This window comes from Populus euphratica, unplaced genomic scaffold (assembly GCF_000495115.2).
Source record: "Populus euphratica unplaced genomic scaffold, PopEup_1.0 scaffold321.1, whole genome shotgun sequence".
NCBI classification, from domain to species: Eukaryota; Viridiplantae; Streptophyta; class Magnoliopsida; order Malpighiales; family Salicaceae; genus Populus; species Populus euphratica.
In genome coordinates this window covers 96,387-103,292 of record NW_011500210.1, presented here as the reverse complement: position 1 = coordinate 103,292, position 6,906 = coordinate 96,387, and the positions used below count along the sequence as shown (strand labels likewise).

The window sequence follows — 6,906 nt, the reverse complement described above, 5'->3', positions numbered from 1 at the left end:
TTTTTATTAATGGAAAGTTAACATGAACATTTTTGTATTCTAATATTTTTAAAAAAACTTTGTAGCACTTGCCATTAATATATCAACGTTTGGGCAACACACATAGGGTCATCTATTCATCAAATACTTCTTTACGTGATGACTTTTGAAACTTTTTGGTATCACTTACTCTAAAGGATAATGCGTGTGTCAAACACACCTCCAATTTGGTGTTGACGGTCCTTTCTTTTCTTTTCTTTTTTTTTTCTACCTCTATCTCAAATTTAACTCCAACCCTTTCAAAGTTTTAAACCTACTCCAAATTTTTTCCTTTAATATTTGGTCACTATCCTTTTGATTACTATTTTTATTTATTTTGAATAATCAATAAAATTAAAATTCCTTCTTAATTTCACCCCTTTTATTTTTGTTAGCTTTAAAATTTGGTCCTTATTCTTTTGATTTTTATTTTTTTAGTTTGGAATAATTTTTTAGTTTTTTTTTTTAAATTCATCTTTCTTTTGCTTTTTCTCCTATCAATTTGATTTCTATTCTTTTGATTTTTTTATTTACATTGGCAAGTTTTTTAAATTGATATCTTTCATGATTTTATACTTTAAAATTAAATTGGTTTGGGTGAAGCTTCTTAATTAAATTTAGGCTCAGGATTTCACTTGTTGTGAGTTTTGGAGATTAGAGTAGGTTTAGAAAGTTTGTGTCAGATTTGTTTGGTTTTTTATTTTTCTTTGTTTAAGATTTTTTCTCATTTTCATACTTCTTCATTGATTTAAATAGAGTTTGTGTTCTATTCTTTTTATTTATTTTCTTTCTATATAATTTTTAATTGGTCTAGAAAATAACCTTGGTTATCTTGAGTGTTTTTATTTTTTTCTAATTCTTTAAATGAATATTTTTTTCCAATTCCATTCTTCAATATTTGGACTAATTTCTTAAAATAATTTTAAAAAATAAAATTCCTTTTCAATTCATCCCCGTTTAATTTTTCAAACTTAGTCTATCTTTTTCTAATTGTTATTTGTTTTGTTTGAGATAAATTTTTATTTTTAAAAATTTTAGCCTTCTTAAGTTTTTTCCTGTAAAATTAATCCTCATTTTTTTATTACTATTTGTTTCTTTAATATATTTTTAAATTGATATTTTTAATGATTTTACCATTTAACATTAAATTGAATAGAAATTGAGCTGCTTGACTAAACTCAAATCTAAAATTTCATGGGCTTTGATTTTAGAGATTAACTCAAGTTATAGAGATTGTATTTTTTAAGTTGTCTTTCAATATTTATTCAGTTGGAAATTAGGCTCTGTTATTTTTTATTTATTTGGTTTTTTAAGATTTTTCACTGATTTTGAAAATGACCTTAGTTTTCTTGAGTTTTTTTTTTATTTGTTGGCTATTCAAAATTAAAGTGGGTTGGAATTGAGCTTTTTGATTTAGCTTGAGTCTAGAATTTAATGGATTGTAAATTTGAGACCATAACCCAAGTTTATAAGGTTTTCCCTGTGTTTGCTTGTAAATTTGATAGTTTTCTTTTTTAATTTCATCATTTCACATTTATATCATTAGTGAGTAAGCCTTATTTTGTTTCTTTATCTACCTTTTATGTGATGTTTTGTGAATTTTTAAAATGCTCTAAGTTGTCTTACTTTTTCATTTTTTTCATTTTTTTTGTTGTATTTACTTTTTCAAGTTTTCTAAATTATTTTTTTCTTAATTTTATCCTTTAATATTTTATTGATTGGGAATTTTCTTTTTTGGTTCCATCCTTCAAGGTTGAGGTTTTTTGAAATTAAATTTTATGATTTTCTCTTATTTTTTTCTATTTATCTGTCTCGGTCCCATCGCTTAAATTGCAAGTTTTATAAGTTGGTCAAGGTTGGCTTGATTTTTTTTTTTTTTATGGTCGTTCTTTTCAAATTTAATATATTTTGCACTCCGTCCTTTAGCATTATGTTGCTTTGGAATTGAGTTGTGTGATGTTTTTCGAGTAGGCTTCTATTCAATTATCTCATTCACTTGATCTAAATCATAGAGTTTGGTTTACTTGGTTTTTTCGATTCTTTTTTAGCTAACCCTCTTTTCAATTTCATCATTCAACATAGATGAAGAATCAAATGCAGACGTGACCAGGTTTTTCGATCTTTTAAAAGATTCCAACGAATCATTATGGGATAGGTGAATAAATCACAATAAATTATTAGTCATTGCGCAAGTGTTTATCATTAAGTCATATCGTAGACTAAGTAAGGTTGGTTACGATATAATCATCGAACAAGCGAGAAGTATTTTACCTGAAGGGAATAGATTAAAAGAAAACTTCTATGATACTAAATCCATTATGAAACCTCTTATCCTATGATACTGACACGACCAAAAGATTGATATCTTTTTCTAAGTGCTAGAGTGTCGAAGTAATAAATAACCCGACAAAAGTAGGTTTGAACCATATGAAGATTAATTTTATAAATTATAAATAACAACAATCCAACAACAATAATATTAGTACTAATAGTGATAGTAGTAGTAGTAATAGTAACAATAGTAGTAGTAGTAATTATAATAGAAGACGAAGAAGAAGTTGATAAGAACTTTAAGATGAAATATCAATATGAGGATTAAACAATGATAATAACAAATGTTAAGGTTAGAGGATCCACTAATGGTATTTCAAATAAGTATAGTATATACTTTTATTACTTAAATGAAAGCCATATATAAAGGAGGTTCCCATCAGATTATAAATTGTTAACATGAGTATATTAGTTATTAGTTATCTTATTTGAAATACTGATGCTTCTAAATGTTGTCAAGTATTCATAATTATAACTTATGTTAACAACAAATCAAGTGTCTTTTAGAGCATAGGTGTTAGTTATACCATACGGTTTGTGGTATAAAAGTGCCAAGCATTTATTGTACCAAGTATAATACAACATAAATCTAGATTAGTCATTTAACAAGCAAAGTATTAAAGCGTGACCAAGATAACAAATACAAAACATGTTAGTATCAAACAGTAAAGTCTATATTGAATTTACACTATACTTATTTTTACACCATTAGTGTAACCTTTTCACCTTGATATAATAAACTTAGCTAAACATAATGATAGAGAGAAACATAAATAAAAAAGATAAGAACATAAATAAGATAAAAGTTAACTAGGTAAAGGAAATAAATTGAAATGCATAGAAAAAATATTAATGAAAGGAAAACTTAAGCATTACAAAAATACAAAGAGAGAAAGCAATAACATGATCTTAATCTAAAAACCAAGATGCCTAAATGCATGGCAAATGCCTTCTTTTATAGGCTAAAATTTAGAACTATTGATTTGATGAATAATTGTTGAGTGGGTGGCCACATCTTGACTTGGTGATAATTCTTATCTTTTTGTCTAAACAAAAAATCATTGAAAACATCAGAATTTGAACCATCCTTCCATATGAAAGTTCTAGAAAATTATCTCAGCTTTCCAAAAAAAAAATTAAGTTTATTTGGACTTCTAGAACTTTAGATATGGGTTGAATACTGAACAGTGTTTGGGTTGCAGGACAAATTCAGACTTCTATGTTGTTGTTATGATTTGGACTTTCAAATAGCATAATTGAGTTTTTCCTTTAAAAGTTTTAAGCCTATGTCTTAGCTTTCCATCCATATAAAGCAAACAAAAATCTAAGATCTATAACTCCAGATATGACCTAATTAGTAAACACTGTTCCAATTTGGATTGCACCAGTATCTCTTTTCTAAGCTTCACTCTTTCTTTGTCCTTTCAAGTTCAATACTTCAACTCACCAATCAATCCTTTTATTTATATCTTCTTCCAAGTGCAGGAATGTCGAAGCAATAAATAACCCGACAAGGCTAGGGTCGAACCACAAGGAGGTTAATTGTATAAATTATAAATAACAGCAATACTACTACAACAACAACAATAACAACAACAACAACAATAACAATAGTAATAGTAATAGTAATAGTAATACACTACAAGATTTCACAGTTTTATCGACGAAAAAATTCCATCGGTATGTGATTAGAAGTTTGTCGGTGATTTTTTTACCGATGTCATCACCGATGAATTATGTCCGTTGAGTTACCTTTCATCGATGATTCAACATTCCGTCGCTATATTGGTCGGCAAAACAAAAAAACCATTTATCGGTGGTTTTACAGATAGAATTTGCGCGCCAAAAAAAAGAAAGATTCTTGCTTGAATATACCGACGGATTTGTATTCTGTCGGTGATATCGCGATTTACCGATGGAAACTAACCGTCGGTAGGGCTGTTGGTGAGTGTATGAAATAACGACCGAATATATCCATCTGTAAATTTGTCGGTAAGTGTGGCAGCTATTGTCAAATGCCGATGGAGTTGTTCCGTCGGTAAGTCGGTCTGTGAGTGTTTGAAATATCGACTGAATATATCCTTCTGTAAATTCATCGGTAAGTGTGGCAGCTACTGTTAAATGTCGATGGAGTAATTACGTCGGCAAGTCGGTCAGTGAGCGTTTAAAATACTGATCGAATGAATCTGTTAGTAAAATCATTAGTAATCGTTTTTTTTTCTAAATTTGTTTTTTAAAAATTATTTAGGATATATAATATAAAACTATGTAAATTAATTGTTATACAAATCAATTATGCAAATGAAATTTATAATAAACAAAAAAAAGTTAAATAATATTCATTACAAACTAAATATGTTTCAAAAAAAATATTAAATGAAGTTTTAAAGTTAAATAATGTTTATTACATATTAACATAAAGGTGGAGCTGGAGGAGGAGGAGGAGGAGATCCTGAAGGAGGCTGGTGGTTATATGGCCAAAAAGGATTAGACGCACATGTTCCACTATTTGCCATGTTCATAACCAATTTGCGAAGCTGTTTGTAAGCCGCTTTTTGTTGTTCATACTCCGCTTTTTATTGCTCTTGAGACGCTTTGAGTTGCGCGTACTCCGCTGATAGGTGGTCGTATTTCTTGGTGAGCTGAGCCGTGTGTTGCTGCAAGGCCTCGAACTCCTTAAATTTGGAGCTTGATATTGATTGGGAGCTCCTAATGGTTGAAACACTACGGGTTGACTGCAAGTTGTCGGCTGTAGTGTTGGAGAGCCCGTAAACCCGATTTTTATTGGGTCCACCTAAGAAGCCAACCTCCATCCATAAATCTGGATCGAATTCTGAATGGTTCAAAATATTGTCCCCGTATCTCTCCCTCAACCGATTATTATAGTTCTTCTGGAAAAAAAAAAGAAGTAATCATCATATTCAATTCAATAAACATAATAACTTACATAATAACTTACAAAATGAAATGGTTGAACAAACATACCTCGAAATGTTGAGCATGATTATCAACGAATTGTTGCACCCCCTTCTGGTGGTCTTGACTCCGGACGTGCGTCTCCACAAATAGCTCCATCGGGCTCGGCTCACGTTCAAGAGACGCAACCTATAATAAAAAAAGATATATTAACAATAACTGAATTTAACGATATATTTCATTTAAATTAATTTTACCATCCATTTTTCATGTGCAGCAAACGGAATAAAGCCGCTAGTGTGCGTTGTCACCCCGCCATGAATTGGCCGATTCCGATTGCTAGCACCGGACCGTGAGCGTCGTGGTTGCCAGCACCAGACCATGAGTGTTGTGTGAACCACTCAAACGTCACGTGCTCAATATAGTGCGGCCATATATCTTCTGGGATGTATATCGGTTTGAAATCCCTCCAAACCGCAACATCATTCTAACCTTGGAAACCCCTATCCCTTACGACTTTTTTTTGCTTTTTTTTATGCTTCATACCAAAAGTCACGCAACCTACTTCACACAACCAAAAATTACATTTCGAAACATAAATTTTTGTCTAAAAAAAATCCTGTATTGTTTTCGATCTTACCTAGTTGCCGCGTGATTTTCTCACACCCTCCTCACAATAGTGTTATGCTTAATGTCCTAGCAGAATTTGTACTGTGTATAAATGAATAAGTTTAGATAAAAATAATAATTTATTTACAATTATATTAATAAGCTAAAAATTATAAATTAATACCAACCTCAAACCTGTTAAACCATGCATTGATTTGAGGCATCCATTCAGGATGCTTAGATATTTGACTCCATTGAAACAATGGAATCTCCATCGACGATTTAAACGCCGATGATATTACTCGGGCGGCTTCAATGTTTATGAACCTGAAAATAAATGAAATAAATTCAATAGTGATTATTTCATAAATTATGTTGTAATATAAAAAAGAAAAACTAAAATCTTGACAAACTTACATTGAAAGGTCATCCTTCCACTGTGCCTCGTACTGGCAGGTAAATTGATTCCTCTGTGAAGGCACGCTGCCTCTGCACTGTGAAGTAGCGCTAGAAGAGGCGCTAGAAGAGGCAGCAGGTGGTATAACTGCCTCTTCTTTGGAGGCACCTAAGAAGATGTCATCATCGCTGTTAGACGAACTAGCTGCGACCAGACGTGAGCAACCAGCTCTGGTTTTTGTTCTACGCATCTACATAATTTTATACAAATAATTATATAATTAAATTCAAATATTAAAAAAAATTCGACAGCACCTCCCTTATACTGGATACTACCCAAATCCACAAACCTACACATATTAACAGTAGCCACAACCAATTTGCTCAATCTATACTAATTATTCCAACATATTCAATTCATAATCCTAAGGTAAATTCAACATTAAAAATTACAATTCAACAAATTATTCAATAATTATGCCAATGCAACAAAACAATAAATTAAAAAAAAAACTCTAGAATAACAATCAAAATAAATGGAAAAAATTAAACCCAAATCATGTAATAATAGAGTAAAATTAATAATTATTCCAACATATTCAATTATTAATCCTAAGATAAATTCAACATTAACAA

General features: G+C 30.4%; 1 long non-coding RNA gene across 1 annotated transcript; it reads right to left on the bottom strand.

Moving 5' to 3' along the window:
• Window positions 1-5,954: 5,954 nt before the first annotated feature.
• Window positions 5,955-6,328, bottom strand: LOC105112091 (uncharacterized). The gene is made up of 3 exons (XR_839698.1): window positions 6,292-6,328; window positions 6,063-6,201; window positions 5,955-5,976 (listed from the first exon to the last, which is right to left on the bottom strand). It is a non-coding gene; the product is annotated as an uncharacterized LOC105112091 (long non-coding RNA).
• Between the last annotated feature and the right edge of the window lie 578 nt (window positions 6,329-6,906).